This window comes from Aethalodelphis obliquidens, unplaced genomic scaffold, assembly GCF_003676395.1.
Source record: "Aethalodelphis obliquidens isolate GAN/ISIS:26980383/991018 unplaced genomic scaffold, ASM367639v1 scaffold12, whole genome shotgun sequence".
Taxonomy (NCBI): domain Eukaryota; kingdom Metazoa; phylum Chordata; class Mammalia; order Artiodactyla; family Delphinidae; genus Aethalodelphis; species Aethalodelphis obliquidens.
Genome location: NW_020837956.1, coordinates 28,030,963 through 28,048,186, shown reverse-complemented (window position 1 = coordinate 28,048,186; position 17,224 = coordinate 28,030,963). Strand labels below are relative to the sequence as shown.

General features: G+C 49.1%; 1 pseudogene; it reads left to right on the top strand.

Moving 5' to 3' along the window:
* The first annotated feature begins 9,968 nt into the window (after positions 1-9,968).
* On the top strand, positions 9,969-11,022 carry LOC113624196 (beta-1,4 N-acetylgalactosaminyltransferase 2 pseudogene; annotated as a pseudogene).
* The last annotated feature ends 6,202 nt before the right edge of the window (positions 11,023-17,224 follow it).

Here is a 17,224-nt window from a genome sequence, read left to right as displayed (position 1 = left end):
AATTTTATGGCCTCGACTTTAAAGAGTAGGACATTTCTTTCCTGGAGAAGAAGGCTAATAGGAGGTAAAATGCAGGGATTATGGGCTCTCCCACAAATCCAGGCTAGCAGATGCGCCTCTTTTCTGTAATCAAAATGAATGTTTTCTTTGGACCCAGCTAGGAAGGCCCCTTAAAACATCCTGGGAACAGGAGACATGCACCAGGCCAGATAACAGATTGGAAGCAGACGGTGAGGAAAGCAGGTGCCTAGCCCTTTGGAGTACCTGCTCCTTTCCCCCTTCAGGACAGGTAATTTAAAAAAATGACAAGGTGATTTTCTTTTTTTAAGTGAAAAATGGGAGATGGCATATGGTTAGCATTGCTCCCTGCCCTGCCCTTCACCTCCGTTAACGATCTGCTTTCTTCCCCCGGCTGGGGCTATGAGGAGCTCTGTTTTGCATTCTTTTCCTCCTTAACTTTGTACCAGGCCATTCGAGTCTGCAGGAGAGGACACCCCACAAATAAGAGCCTTTGGAGTGGTGGAAAGAGCTTGGATTGGGGAATTAGAATGGGCTCAGATCCCTATTCTGCCACTTACCCGCTTTGTTGGAGCTCAGGCAAGTCTCTTATTTTCCATTTTTCTCATTGGGAATAAAAGGAAAAAACCCACCACCGTCACAGGTGCATTGCGTGGTGGCCCCAGTGAAAGCTCCTTTTGGGGCAGAGTCTGACTGCCAAGGGTCAGAGTTAACTGTTGATCATGAACAAATACTTTCCCCTCTCTGAGCCTCAGTTTTCTCATCTGTAAAATGGGGATAATAACCCCTCACAGGGTTGTTAAGAGGATTAAAGGAAATTTGCACAGGAAGTGCTTAGCAGAGTGCCTGCCACGTGGTAGGCAGTCAGTCCTGACCGTCATTGCTATTGTTGAAGCAGAGGTCAGGTCATTTGGCATACAGTCTGACTCACCCACACACCGCATGGCTTAAGTTCAGTAAAGGCAAAACCAGGCACTCCGTACCCTGCTCCCTTTGCTCGTGATGGAGCCCTTGTTTGATTACAGTTTCAACCATCTCTGGCCTTTGGCTGCCTCTCACTCTCGGGCCAGCCCGTACACGTTGGGCTCATCATATGAGCTTTGTTTACCAAGATGGGTGACACTGCATATTGTCCTAGGATGTGACTCGGACACCCCTTGGGCTGTTTCAGCTGCCTTAGACAGGGCCTCCTGTGTTAGCTCTAATCCCTGCATCCCACATACCAGCTCTGCACTGCTCTGCTTCCCTCAGGTGGGTGACCTCAACCCCCCATGAGAAGAATAAATGCCTAAAGTTGGGCAGGAGTTAGTGCATCCTATATCTTTCCCCTCCATTCCTACATGATGGGCCAAACACTACTTTCATCACCTGTTCTACTCACTCCAGTTTGACAGCAACACAGAGCAAAAGAAACACAAGCAAAGTAAACAGACTTGCTAACAGCAATGGGAAGAATGGCAGCACCGAAGATAGTGCCGACGGTGTAAGTTTATGACCCACTCCCAGCATATTCCCTTGGCGGGTCGCTCCTCCTCTAGGCTGGAATCGACTCCTCTCACCCTCCCTGCCCACACTGCCTGCTTCATTGCTACCTCCTGTGGCTCTTTAGTTTTCTTGATTTTTTTTTTTGTTGTTGTTGCCGTCTCCCAAGTGAGACTGAATTTATGGAGGATGGATACCATGGTCTAAACCTCCTTGTTCCCCGTATCTCCCATCGCAGAGCAGAACCTTAATGAAGACTAAAGTAAGGGAGCCCAGGCCACATGGAAAGGCCATGCTGGGAGTGTTCAGCTGAGGTCCCAGTTTCCTCCCTTAAGGGAGGAAGCCTCAGAGACTTCTCCTGCCCCAGCCACTGCCTGCCCACAATGGCATGAGGGACCTGGATGAGAACCATCTAGCGGAGCCCATTCAACTCCTCGACCCATGAGAAATAATAATAATAAGGGATCGTTGTTTAATGCCGTTGGGTGGAGGTGGCTTGTTGAGCATTAATAGATACTTAGATCACTGATCACTTAAATAGCTCTTTTGGCTATTTATATGGTCATGAGAGCCACAAGCCATGCCCTTTGGAGAGGCCTCCAGTGCCACCACCAGCTGGTGGTGGGCAGTGGCTCCAGGCTGTAGCAGCAGCATCCTGCCCAACCTGCATGCCGGACCTCAGGATTGCCAGAGACCTTGGACTATGGAATTCTTCTGGCTGGCCACCTTGCCTGGGGAAGCGTTGGCTGCCTGGCCCCTGGGGAGCAACCTACCCTTCCTTCTCCAGCAGAGCTGGGAAGATATCCAGGGCCAGCTGTGTGCTTTGGAAAGCTACTTCTCTAGTTCCTCAGCTCTCTCCCCTGTGCAGGAGTATATGATTAACCTCTAGTTTTACATCCTGGAACTCCAAGTACCATATAAGGTTCAATATTTTTCAGGTGCAAGTTCTTTATTTGGCTTTTTGCAAATGGATACAACAACAAAATTCGAACATGCAGGTCCTCAGGGGGTGAATCTAGGAACCACAAGAGTAAAGGGGTTTCTAGTTACCCTCTGGCTTGTGCTCAAAGCCCTCACTGGGTGTGAAGGCTCAGATTATGCAGTGGTCTGGGAATGGAGACTTGGACGATAGGACTGAGGTTCCCCAGAATTATAATACACGCCGTTAGCTAGCAAGCAGGTGGTCAGACAGAAAGGAAGGCCAGGGAAGGCTGCCATGAAGTTGTGTGATAAGCATGGTACACTCTTTCAAGGTGTGTTTTCAGCAACTATACTCAGCTGTCAGCTCTGCTATGGACGGAATGTGTGTGGCCCCACCCCTCCAAATTCATGATGTGAAGCCCTAATCGCCAATGTGATAGTATTTGTAGTTGGGGGATAGTTAGGTTTAGATGAGGTCATGTGGGTGGAGCCCCCATGATGGATTAGTGCCCTTACAAGAAGAAGAAGAGACCAGAGCCCTCTCTGCCATGGGAGGACACAGCAAGAAGGTGGCTGTCTGCAAATCAGAAAGAGGGCCCTCCCCAGACACTGAAGCTGTTGGCACTTTGATCTTGAACTTCCCAGCCTCCAGAACTGTGAGAAATGTTTGTTGTTTAAGCCACCCAGTTTATAGTATTTTGTTATAGCAGCCTGCGCTGACTAAGCCAAGCCCTAAAACCCTCCTTTTAACTTTGTCTCATGGGCCCAGGTGAACCTAAGAGAACATCTCCTCCAGCCTGATCTGCTCACAGGTGAAAGCTCTCATGACCTGGGGACTTGCTCAAGGTCACAAAGCTGTGTGGAGAAAGCCCTCCACATCGTGAGCATCCTACCACAGCAAAGCCTTGGCTTTCAAGTCAGAAAGACATTGGCTTTTACTGGTCACTGTGTCCATCTACACTGAAGAAAGGAGAGAACAGAGTCAATTATCCAGCTAATCCACCAAGCAAACCCCATTGATAAAAGAGGGAATTTCTTGACAGGGATTGGTTCTCTATAGGGATTGGAAATCCCTGGATGTACGCTCAGGATTCCAGGGCACTTTGTAGGAATATAGCCAGAGATGTAAATAATCATGCCTCTGTGTAACAGAGTCCAGTTCTCTTGTAGCTTTTGAATTCACAACAAGCCCAATTTCAATGGCTTTGCAGACAGAATACTTAAGTTCAAGTTCTGACTCTAATACTACGAGCTGTGTGATCTTAGATAAGCTACTTAACCTCTCTGTGCCTCAGTTTTCTCACCTGTAAAATAAATAATAGTAGCGCCTCCCTCATGGGATTGTTGTAAGGATTTTTATTTCGCACTCTACCTTAGAGAAGTTCCTGGTTGTTAATTGCAATGCTATTGTTTGTCATTATTTTGATCTGAAACTTAATTTTCATTGTAACTAGCCATGGGGAGCTTATAGCCCACAAGGTTACACAATGATGTGTTTTGTGTTGACAGCATGTTGTTTAATAAAAATTTGAATTTGCATGTGCTTGATTGGGTACCCGCTCTCCACCTTGGCACAGTCTCCACCACTCACATTTCAGACATTTTTGTTACCAGCCGGGTCCCTGTGGACCCTAGGGTTTATAACCTATGGTCTATTAGGGAGGTTAATTGGACAGATTAGGACAGAGCATTCATGGGTGTAAGGGTCTCTGGTAAGGGAGCTGAGGTTTGAAGTCAGTGAAGGCATTTTCGGAGTGCACCACAGTAGCGGTCAACCACATTCCCTCTTCTCCTGCTGCTGCACCCACGCGTGTGGTGGAAATGACAGAAGCCAGAAGACTTTGAAGCAGTGACTGCCCAGAACACTTGTGTGCGCCAAGTCCTAGTCTGAAGGCTGGAAGAGACCAATGTCCCAGTTCAAACAGAGGGGCAGGAGGAGTGCCCTCTTCCCTAAGAAAAGGTCAGCCTTTCTGTTTTATTCAGGCCTTCAACTGATTGGATGAGGCCCACCTGTGTTAGGGAGGGCAGTCTGCTTTACTCAGTTTACTGACTCAGATGTTAATATCATCCAGAGACACCCTCACAGACACCCAGAATGACATCTGGCCACATATCAGGTACACTGTGGCCCAGTCAAGTTGACACATAGTCAACTGTCACACATACCCTCATGGATGCACCCTGGTTTGCAGCTGTACGGTCTGGCCTTGTGGGCAGTGCATGCTGTGTGGCTTCTTCAGCAGCAGCACTGATCCCTTGGCAGTGTTGGATGTTCCTGCTCCTGACGGGGGCCGTGCATTGTGATGCCTGCCCTTTGGGGGCAGTCTTTAGCTCCAGGAGTGGAGCTCTGTGACAGAGGCTTCCCACTGACGAATGGCCCACAGTGAACAATTTCTCTTTGCTGTGGTTTCCTCACAGGATGTTTTTCTCCAGATTCTAGTGGGATGGAAGGGCTATTTCAACAGCTGCCACAGTGGCTGGGGAGCAAAGAGTCAGGAGGCTGTGGCTCAAAGGTCCTTTGTCTTCATTCGCAGCTCTGAAGCAGGTGCTCTGAACAGCAGGGCATGCATTTTCCTGTCCTCAGACATGTCTGCCTCTACCGTAAGAGTTTAGCAGACCCAGCCTTTTAGTTCATGAGGTGTGTCCTCATCTCTGATCCCTCTTTTACACTTAGCTCTTCTGTGTGTGTTTGTTTTGGCCTCTGGCTACTCGAAACCCACTATCTTGATGGCCCACAAGGCCTGTTGCCTCCCCCAAGAGCCTCAGCTCCAAAAGCAGCCTCTTTCCAAACCTACCACATCATGACAGCAGCTCTCCACTAGGTGAAAGTCATCCATTAAGGAAAATTCACATTAAGTAGGAAGAGACAGATAGCCTACCTTACTCATCCTATGGGCCCTTGTCATCATACAATGATGCAGTGAAAAGTGGGTCTCCTACTCACTTTATCCCCCATCTCCCAGTTTGTCTAAAGGAACCAGTTCCTTATGTGAACTTCTAGGAGGAGTCTATGCATATCTAAGCACATATATTATTTTCTTTAAGGACCTGGTACCATTCTGTACAAAATATTTTGTATCTTTATTTCACGTGACTTTCCTTGGAGATCATTTCATATTAGTACATACAGAACTACCTAAATATATTTATAGCTCTATATTATTATATTGCATTGATGTACTTTGATTTATTAGTCCTCTATTGATGTACATGTGGGTTGGTTTCAATCTTTTGCATTTACAAAAACAATACTGCCATGAATATCACATATCTCAAATCTGTAGGATAAATAACTAGAAGTGCATTTGCTGGGTCAAAGGTAATTGCCTTTTGAATTTTGATTCCTATTGCCTAACTGTCCTGCATAAAAGCTATGCCATCTCCCCAGCAATGTCTGAGGGTGTTGATTCCCCACATTTGCACCAACACAACGTGGTGACAAATTTTTTGACTTTTGCCAGTTTGATAAGTACAGAGTGATATTTCATGGTAGCTGTAATTTGGATTTTTATAATGTGAGTGAGGTTTTGCATCTTTCACATATGTTTGTATGCGTATCTGAATTTCCTTTTCCATGCATGGTCTGTTCACATCTTCTCCCATTTTTCTATTGTACTATTTCTCTCCTTCTACTGACTTATTCGAATTTATTGGAAGCGGGGGGGAGGATTTCCCTTCTCCATGCTTTATATTTCCGAGTGAAAGGACATCGGTAAATGTAAATCTTGTTCTCTTTCTGACCCTCTCCCCCTTCACTCACTTCAACTGTGGGGAAGAGAAGTAAATTATCTGATTGGTAAGTTTGGGAGGAGGAAGTGGACAGGCCTTGCCTCCCTCTTCCTGCCCTTTGGGATCTGCCTGCCTGCAGAACACAGGTGCTCCTGGTGGCCCCTGGCTCTGCAGTCCACTTAGCAACAGAGGCCCTGCCCTTGCCAGGTGAGGCGTGCAAGTTTCCACAGCTGCCTGTGATCTGGGGGCAGACATGCTTCATCCCAGGGTCTGGCATTAGGAGGCCCATTGTTTGCATACCTAAAGTATGTCCTTCCAAAGCTCTGTGAGTAATAAAGCTGGTTTTGGGGTCCTCATTTACCTATTCCTGTGCCTATTACAGGTTGGTTTGGAATTTTGGTAGGAAAAGGGATACTAGTTATTAGATCTTTCAAACTCCAAAGGAGCTTTTTAAGTCTCAAGGAAATTAATCTTTTACCTGTGATATAAGTTCCAAATATTTTCTTCTAGGTTTTCATTTATCTTTGCTTTTGCTGTTTGGTGTTCTTCTTCTTAATATGGAAATCTAGGCAAAGTTGTCGATCTCCTATTTTATGGATATCGAGGTTTTGTGACATGCCTGAAAAGGCATTTCCCCTGAGGGATTATAAAATATATTTTCCTGAGTTTCCTTCACCTGCTTTTGTTTTTCACGTTTAATCCTTGTGAGGGCCTTCCTGGGGTGGCAGGCTACTGGGAGCCTGGACTGACTCTGAGAGAATGGGTCTTTGGGAGGTGGCAAGAGGAGGAGGCCCAAGGGAACGTCCAGCTCCATGTATGTGCTTGAGGTCAGCACTGTGTGGTGTGTGCAGTTATGGATCAGACAGAGGTCTCTAGAGCAGCCTGAGCACTTCAGCAGCCATGGCGGGAACGAGCAAGAGCCCCAGTAGCCTCCAACTGGGGCCCAGAAAGGGAAGGGGCTTTCTTAGCTCACCCCGTGAGTTGGGTGGCAGCAGGATTAGCGCCCAGGCCTCCTAACCACAGGCTAAGACCTTGTTTTCTGGACTTGGCGGCCCAAGTCCAGCTTGATTTCAGTTGAACCAGAGAGCTCACGAGACAGAGTGCCCGGGTCCGAGGCTGATGGGCCCACATGTCTCCTGAGGTCTGCTGTACGGTCTGCACCTGGCTGAGCTCTGACTCCTGCCCTGGACGCCAGGTCTGCTGGGATGGCAAGAAAACCAAGGCAGGGCTGCAACCATGGCCTCCAAGAGAAAAGTGGTGATTTGTTTCCTTTCCTTTGGGTAAAATCAACAACAGGCTGCAAACATGGGATCACTTAGAGACCAAAGTCTTCCTGCATCGGGTACTTGTTACTCTGTAAGTTCCTTTCACATGTTATAAAGGAACATGCCTTCGGGGGAGCAGGGCGGGCTGTGTGCTTCTCTCCTCTCAGCCCCTTGTCACTCGACAACCTGAGGACCAGGCTTCTGAGCAGCTCAGTGTCATCCCACCTGTCTACCAGCAGCCCCTCCCTCCTCCCACCAGCACATCCTTGAATGATGAAAAGATCTCTAATGTTTTGTTTTTCATAAGCATAGTTAAACACTGAGAAGTTCTTTGGTTCTTCTCGGATTCTTTTTAGATGAATTAGGGTGAGTCTGGATGAGTGTGAAGATGCCTTATTATAAGTGTTCATGTGCTGTGCATATGTTTACGTTTTATGTAGTAAATCTTGTAATATATCTTCTCCCAGTGATAAGATCAATTCTATGGGGTCTTTGGTGGTGTTTCTTCTTAGCTTTCTTCCCTTCCTGCTCAGAGAGCCCTGAACAGTCTCCACTAGGGCTACCATATACAGTTGTATAGGTTGTGCACTGCACAACTCCAAGGGGTGTCGTTGATTTTACAGTCTGTAAGCTGAAAGGCACCACTGGACTTATGGACTATGACAGCCCTTTCTCCATCCATTGTGCTCATAATTTACACAGGCAGTTCTAATGCCTTTATATAATGAATGACTCATATGCTCTATCGCAGAGCCACATGGAAATATTTCTTGGATTACCTGTTCTGGATTATCCATGCTTAACTCTTCCACTAATGTATGTGATCAAGAATTACTCCCACTCTTTTAGTTGAGCTGAATGAAAAGGATAAGGGGAAAATGTCAGATTAAACTGATCCACGCTAAGGTGTGAGTGACTAATATGCCACCCAAGCCCTGGATGTATCTGGGAAGGCTATTTCATTTCAGAAAGGGATCTTATTCACTAAAAGCAAGATTTTGGTTGTAAAAATCACAACTAGGTGGGCAGAGGAGGGAAGAACTTATGTCAGGGTGGGAGCAGATTTGAGGGTAGGACACTTTAAGGCTCTCACTCCCTTCTGTTGCTCTAGGACCAATCAACTCAGCAGCCTACAGGCTCGGGAGAGCCTTTCTGCAGAGGGCATTCTCAGTATTTCTTCTCTTTGGCAAATCCGCTCGTGTTGTCACCTTCCTACCTCCTGCTACAGCAGCAGAAAAGGCCTGAGAATTGTTCTTCATGACCCTGACTTCTGGGAGTTGCAGATACGATCTAAAGTCAGCCAATCACATGCACCCATTCAGGGCCAGAGCAAGGGCTGTCAAGGGGCAGGTGCGCTTAGACTTCTCTCTGGCTGAGGGGGAGGTGCTCGGGGTTGAGGTTCAGGGCCCTGTGGCAGCAGAACTGCGACGCGAGCATCCAGCCGCACGGTGGCCCGGTCTGGCACACCCTGACTGGCCGTGCTCAGTTCCAGCCTGTTTTCCTGATTCTGATTCTCCAGATATCCTATGGATTCTGTAAGCTCTCTGACATCCATCCCCAAAATCCCCTGTCTGCTTACCAGAGTCGGGTTCTGTTGTATGCACCGTGAATCCTGAGAGAAATCCCCTCTGCTCACGAAGTCCTGAGGTCTTTTTTATAAATTAATTAATTAATTTATTTATTATTTTTGGCCGCGTTGGGTCTTTGTTGCTGCGTGCGGGCTTTCGCTAGTTGTGGTGAGTGTGGTCTACTCTTTGTTGCAGTGCGCGGGCTTATTGCGGTGGCTTCTCTTGTGGAGCACGGGCTCTAGGTGCGTGGCCTTCAGTAGTTGTGGCACGTGGGCTCAGTAGTTGTGGCTCACAGGCTTAGTTGCTTTGCGGCATGTGGGATCTTCCCGGATCAGGGCTCAAACCCGTGTCCCCTGAATTGGCAGGCAGATTCTTAACCACTGTGCCACCAGGAAAGTCCCAGTGCTGAGGTCTTATTGAAGTCAGGGTGATTCTCTCTGGCGAGCAGTGATGTGCTGATGAACTATCTTTCTAGGAAAAAAAAAAAGTCCCTGATGTGTGGCATTTGGCATTTGCTGATTTCCATGGTATAAATGTTCCCACCACGGTCAGTTTCATGAACCGACCTTTAAACACCTGACTAGCAAGCTTCCTGCATATTTAACAACAGGCTGTCGGGGGGCGGGACGAGCCAGCTTCAGCATAGCACGGCCATCAGAATGTGACCTTTATGGCCGAAGTTTAGGGTTTGCCAGACTCTGAGTAGGTGGTATGTAAGAAGGGCAGTGGTGAGCAGTGGTCAGTCCCCAAACTGGGACAGAGAGCAGAGGCAAGGCCTGGGCTGCTGGCACTCCCTCAGGCCAGGAAGAGCCCCTTTCCTCTACGGGTAGGGGAAGAACCCTTTCTTTGCTTTTAACCTAAACCTTGACTGACTACTAAAGTGACTACTAGGGTGCCAAGGGCTGGACAGTTGGCAGGGTGGCTGCCCAGCTCCACCAGCCTGGAATGTGTGAGGCGGCGGGTTTCGGGATGACTTCGTGCGGGTCTCCAGTTTGAAGGACCAGATGCTCCCTTCTGCGAGGTCACCCCGACAGCTTATCTGGGCACACTGGACACCCTTGCTGACATCCCAGACAGTGTGCTGCAGGGCAGAGGCCAGAAGCAGCTGACCACTTCGACCAGTAACCGGAAGCTTTTGAATTTCATACTCCAGCATGTGACATACACAAGCACAGAGTACCAGCGCTGCAGGGTGGGTGTGATGAGTCTGGAGTCTCAGTGGCCAAGTTTCCAGTGACCATCCGCCTTCCTGTTATGCCCAAGTTATATGACCCTGGACCAGAGAGGAAGCTCAGAGACCTGGTGAGCATTGCCACCAAAACTTTCCTCCATCTCCACAAGCTCATGACCGTGCTCCGGAGCATACGTGAGTATTACCCAGACTTGGCCGTGATCGTGGCTGATGACAGCAAGGAGCCCCTTGAAAATTAATAACAGCCACGTGGAATATTACACCATGCCTTACGGAAAGGATTGGTTTGCCGGTAGGAACCTGGCCATATCTCAGGTCATCACCAAATACGTCCTCTGGGTGAACGATGACTTTCTCTTCAACGACAAGACCAAGATTGAGGTGCTGGTGGATGTCCTAGAGAAGACGGAACTGGACGTGGTAGGCGTTCAGTGTGCTTGGAAACGTGTTCCAGTTTAAGCTGTTCGTGGAGCACAGTGAGAATGGGGACTGTCTCCACTGGCGGTCAGGATCTCTCCGGCCCCTGGACGGCTTCCCCAGATGCGTGGTGACCAGCGGTGCTGTCAGCTTCTTCCTGGCCCACACAGGACGGCTCCAAAGAGTTGGCTTCAACCCCCGCCTGCAGCGAGTGGCTCACTCAGAGTTCCTTACTGATGGGCTCGGGAGCCTGCTCGTGGCGTCCCGCTCAAATGTGATTGTAGGTCACCAGCCGTGTTCTCCAGTGGTGGACCCAGAGCTGGCAGCCCTGGAGAAGAGCTACAACGTATACTGAACCAACACCAAAGCTTAGGTCTAGTTCAAGCTGGCTCTCCACTACTTCAAGAACCATCTCCAATGTGCCACATAAATGTTGTCTGGGCATCAGAAAAGCGTTAGGCTGACCAGTTGCAGCTATCTAAAACAGAGGAACTGGTGGATAGGCTATCAAAATTTGAACTCCTGATAAGACGGACAGGGCAGATGGGTCTGGCTCAGGTATTGGAAATAACAATCAAAAGCTAAGGGTCATTAGAAATGGACCAATCACTGATCAGGGCAAGGGAGACTGTATTCATTATTGTTTGTATGAGGTCTTACAATTTATGAAGCATTTGTACATATAGTATCTCACATTATCTCATTTCATCTCACATGAAAGTATATGATGGGTTGGTATCCTCAGTCGAAAAGATGGCCGCTGGGTCCTTGAGGGTTATTTGCTGGAAATTATATCACAGATCATCTCCAGCATCACTGTCATTCACAAATTTTTCTGGTCCTACCTTGTGGACTCAAATAACGTGAATAACCCAGGGTCCTTGCCTGGAGAAGGTGGAAGCCTGGTTCAGTTTGGTCCGCTAGTGGAATCGGGTCAGAGGATGAGAGGCGGACCAGGCAGGCGAGGAGGGAGTCAGCTCACCTGGAGCCCGGCACACAGATGGGACGCGGGCAGTTGGAGGGATGAGATCACTGGGGTAGAGTCCACTCACTGCTGGAATAAAGCTTTCCCTGGCATCAGACTCCCTATCATAAAGACAGATTCCAGAATGCCTGGGATTGAAGTCGGGCCCTGTGCTGAGGAGCCATGATAAACAGCGTAAGTGCAGTGGCCAAGCCACTAAATTCCAGGGCCTTGAGATCAGCTGCTGACCGCTCGAGACCCGTGTCATCTGCAGAGTGGAGCCGTCACGATGAGGCAGGCTCTCTCGGTTACCTTGAGAGTCAGGAGATTCTCCTAGTGCCGCACTGGCTCTGCCTTTTCGTTTCTACTCTTTCCTACTGGAGATGGCCGAGGGTAGCTCAGGATCTCTGAAAATGTGTCTGCGAGATATTAATAAAACTTCATGAAAAATGAAAAAGAAACCTGACTACTAAACTACTTCTGTGACTGGACCAGCTGGGCCTTAGTTTCTCCATAGAAAACATGGGGTGGCGCTTGCCATGTTAATGTCGGGAGGCGCTTGTGAGAACCAGGTGTTTTGTGTTGTGGGCCAGGATAGTTCAGCTCTGCAAGGACAGCCTAAAACTTCCGGGGTTTTGGCTAAGGGACTGGGTCTCACGGGAGGTTTCTGGCTTTGCATGCTTTGTAGCATCTGCGTGATACATGCCTGGTGTGTGCATCTGTGTCTGTTGTGTATGATGTGGTGAAACTGGGCCCTGGGGACCTCCAGCCCAGTGTGGCTCCAGGCATGTGTCTTGGATTACTGGTGCTCAGCGGGTGAGCAGACGACAGCATCTAGTTTTAGAGAACATGAAGAGGATTTGAATGTTTAATAAGGAAAGGATGGACAAAACATGCTACAAGAAATCCACAAAATGTCACTGGCATCGACAGGCCTGCTCCCTCCAGCTTGTGTTGACAGCGTTTGGTAAATATTCTGATTAATCTGTGTCCTCGTGTGACCTAGAAATTCACAATTTGAGTTTAAGTTTGTTCCCGGGACTTCACGTGTTGGCCAGTTGCAGAGAGAAACAAAGAGGACCCTACATGATTTCCTGGCCTCACATCAGAAAATGTGGCCTCATTGGCTTCCAAGAGTCACGGACGGGGCTCTGCATAGCAGCCAACGTTGCACTCCTTGGATGTTCTGAAACACCTGTGCTTTCTGCCCTGCCTCGTCCCAGCCAACCTGACGTACAGCCTGGAATTAGGGTTCGGTGTGAAACTCCAAAGGTCTTGGGCAATGTCACGGCCTATCCAAGGGCCTGAAGTCCACTCCAGTGCCTGGGCCCTTCTTCTCTCAGAGCCTTCTCTCAGCATTGAACTTTGACACATCTGGGGAGGTCGGAGGTCCTCAGTAGCAACTTTTTACGTTTACAAACCACATTAATCCAAGGCTCTATTTCATAGCAACTGTTTTCTCGAAAAAGGACCGAAGGTTAGCTCACATTTCCTGGTACCACCAGATGGTTCTGGCACCCATGGCTCAGGCCGCCCCCTGGCATCTAGCAGGTCTTAAAGCTGAATGGGAGTGTGGTGATGCCCAAAGGGTTACTCGACCATTTGGCCCCAAGCTGTCACCATTTGGCCCCAAGCTGTGTGAAGCTTGCAGGTCAGGAGTCCTCAGGGCCTGACGCTCCCCCGGCCCCGGGGTGAGGTTGCCCTAGACAGAAGCATAGCGTCAGGCAGAGCACCAGGTGCTGGTATGAAGTCAGGTCTCTTTGTCAGCAGAGCCACTCACTTCCTGTTTCACCACCTGCTTGCTTCCACCCTGTTGCTGAGAATTGTAGGCATCTGCATTCTGAAGGGAGCCAGGAGCGGGGGCCCCCTGACCTGTCCCCCTAGTGTGGAAGAAACGGGCAAAATCCCATTGTACATGCAAAGCAGAGGAAGAAAGACTGCTCAAAACACATGTTTTTGGGGACAGGAAATTTCCCCAGTCATTCTGTTTTCCCCATAAAAAACGGGCTACAGCAATAGTCTAGCTATTCACTTAGCCTTGAATTAATCATCCAAAATGACTATCAGTCTGAAGTTAAAACTTTCAAGTCCTAAAATAAAAAAATCCCCTTTCCCCAAAAATAAACATTACAGGTACTCAACCGTAGGCATATGGGATTATAGCCTTGGGGAATTGGAAGGAATCTTAGAGTTTATTTTACAGAAGAAGAGACTGTGGTCCAGAGTGGGAGGCTGTTTGTCTGGAGCCAGGATGCAAGGTCAGGATTGGGAGTGCCCAGGACTCTTGCTGCTTCTCAGGAGCGTGGGGACATTGAAATTCCCTGGGGCCATAGCTGGGCTTAGTCATGTCAACTTCCATTTGTATGCTGCAGGCGTTTGGTCACAGACTGGGATGAGGTGACGTGAGCCCGAGGGATTGCAGTCTTTTTAGATTTCTGTGCCACTTGGGACACCCAAAGACGTTGGTTCCATCGTGGCAGGGAAAGCTCATGGTAGTAAGCTGGGTACTTAACTTTTTTCCTCCAAAGAACCAGAGGGAAAATGGGAAGGAAAGGCTCCATAAATTTATGCCATCTGAGTCCTTGGAGATGAACACCAGCAAATGCCAATGACAGGCTGGCCAGGCCAGGAAAGTGTACTGAGTGGGGGCAGGCTGTTCCTCGGATCCGTGATGCTTGGGAATGACCGAGAAAGTCCCGTGAGGGAAGTGGGAAGGGGTTCTCTTCTGCCTCAAGGCCAGACTCACCCCGAGAGCATCAGAACACACGGGTGTTGGGAGGGTGAAGGGAGTGCAGGGCAAGAGGACTTCCCTTGGCCCTGGAGGGCACCTGACATTCTGATGGGTCATTTGACACAGGGACATGTTGTAGTGGCAGAAAAAAATACAGTGTGAAATGCTCTGTTTTTTTTCTGTTCATTTTTCTTTTTTATTGTAGTTACTAAGTAATGTGGGTAAAAGTGTCCCTCTGCATCCAGGCTCAGGGATAATGAAACTTGTGGCTGAGAAATAGACAGGGGTTTTAGTCACGTATGTTACTGGCAAAAACACAAGTAAAAAAAATCAGACTTTTTCTATATGGAGGAGACCGCATCCCCAAATCGCCAATCACAGATTGCTGCATCGAAATTCCCAGCAGCCTCGGAGGTGTCTGGCTGAGAGGCTGCGGCCCGACAGCCCGACTTGGCCTTTTACCACCAGTCTGGGTGCCCAGCACCCCAGAGCTCTCAGTCACCCTCCTCCAGCCCCTCCCTGTAACCCTGTGCACTCCGCTCCCCCAGAGCTCTGCTCCTGCAGGGCTGCATCAGGGCTCTGCTCCTGCAGGGCTGCATCCTACCCCTGGCTTCTTAATGGGGATGCAGGCAAAGCCCTGACTTAGGCCAGGCAGAGAGGAGAAAGCCTTTGAACAGGCAGGCCCACCTGTGTCCCTGAGGCCACTGGGTGTGGGCAGGCCCGTCCCTGCTGCTGTCAGGCCCACGGCTCCTCTGCCCGAGTCTGAGACTTGGGTCCCATTTGCCCCAGTTTAGCACATTTAACTGAACCTTGTGAATTCTTGAGAATGCCTGCCTCCAGGGATGTGTCTACACCTCCTGGGCCTCCTGTGAGCTGGAAAATGGAGGCCTTTGTTCCAGAAGGATTGCACTTGCATTCCTGTGATTGCTTTGTTGCCTAGAGCAACAGGTCCTCAGCTCAGCCTTGAGGTACCAGGAGTGTCCTAGTCACCCTAATATGTGTCCTAGGTCTTTGCATCGGGTGTGGCGTATACTTGAAGAGGAGAGAGGGGACCAGGGCAGCAGGCCCAGATGGCTGGTGCTTTCAGACTCCTTGAAGTTCCCTTATCCACATGGAACAGAAAACCTGCCCAGAGACACAGACAATAAGCAGGGCTCTCCAGGTTGAGGGACAAGCAGGCTGGCAGACCAGAGTGCCTGTACACAGTAGGGGCCTAATTTATACTTGTTGAATGGAAGAAGGGATGGTGAGGCAGCAGAGGGGTGCCCCTGGATTCCAGAGAGCTGTGCCCAGACACAGGCTACCCTACCATGGAGGCCAGGCCTTCTGGTACATAACCTCACCCAGAGGCTGGTGTTTAACCATCTCTGATGGCCCATCAACCTCAAGGTTTTCAACTCCTGTGCATGAGAAACTTAAGATTTGGTCATGTTGCTTTTCTGTTCAAAAATCTTTGCTGGCTCCCCGGTATTTTCAGTGGTGTCTCCTAGCTATTAAAAATTGGTTTCAGTGATCATGCTTCCCTCTTGAGAATTCACAACACACATTAGCATACTTAAGGGCCCTGAGAGGACCTGCGGGGAAGAAATTGGTTTCCCAAGCTCAACCATGGGACACCAAGGTCTGTCTTTTGTTTGCTTACCATCTATTAGCACACAGCAGGGTACAGGGCATGTTTTGATAACATTAACCAATAACATAAAAGCCAAATGAATTAGGCTTACACTCAGAAGATTATGGCATCTGGCCTCGACCTAAGGTTCTCCCCATCTCACCACCATGGTGCTCCTCTCTCCTCAGCCCATGCCTCCCCTTCAGACAGGCATGCTGCCTGTCATGGGCTGAATTATGTCTCCCTAAAATTCATGTGTTGAAGTCCTAACCCTCAGGACCTCAGAATCTGACTGTATTTGGAGTATTTAAATTACCTTTAAAGAGGTAGTTAAATTGAAATGAGGCTGCTTGGGTGGGCTCTAATCCAGTCTGACTGGTGTCCTTATAGGAAGAGGAGATTAGGACATACAGAGAGACAGCAGACACAGTGAGATGACTCACAGGAGGACACAGCAAGGAGGCAGCCGTCTACAAGCCAAGGAGAGAGGCCTCAGAAGAGACCAACCCTGCCAACACCTTGATCCCAGACCTCCAGCCTCTAGAACCGTGAGAGAGAAGTTTCTGTCATGGAAGCCCCCAGTCTGGGGTTTGTGTGATGGGTCCCCAAGCAGACTAATTCACGGTGCTCCCCACTGCTTCCCAAATGTACCACAATAGGTCAGTGTTCCCAGCCACCATTTGGCTTCTCCACTCTTCCTCCTGGATGCCATTCCCCCATCTCTTTCAGGGCTCTGCCACTGCATTTCTTTTAGCAGCAAACAAACAAAACCAAAATAAAATAAAATTCTGCTCGTCTTTAAGGGCCTCACCCAAATGCCTCCCTGCCCAGTAAGCTCACCCTGGCCCATTCACGGCAATGAGCCCTTCTCTTCTGTGCTCCCAGAGCTGGTGGAAACTTCCGTTCAGCCTTTCTCTCACTCTGCTTTCTGCTGAAGTGAGTCAAGCGTGTCTATTCCTCCCCCCCATTGTTGGATCTCTGGGAGTAGAAACTTGTCCCCTGTCCCCATACCCAGCACTTAACAGGTGTTCCAAGATTATTTTCTGGATGGAACTGAGACCATGTCTCCGCATCCGCCAGGTCAAGAGGAGAGTGAGCACCTGCTGTCTGCCTGCCATATTCCTGCTCTTGGATGCTGGGACCACAGCCACAGTCTCTGCTCCATCCCGGGAGGGAGGGGAGGCTGCAGCATCGCAGGTAGGCCTTGAAGGGCACGTAGGAGCTGAAGTCATGCCTCTGTGGAGCGAAGGAGCAGATGCTACTTTATCTGTTTCCAAATAATCTCATGCCTTTTGACTCATACGCACAGGACCCCGGTGCCTGGC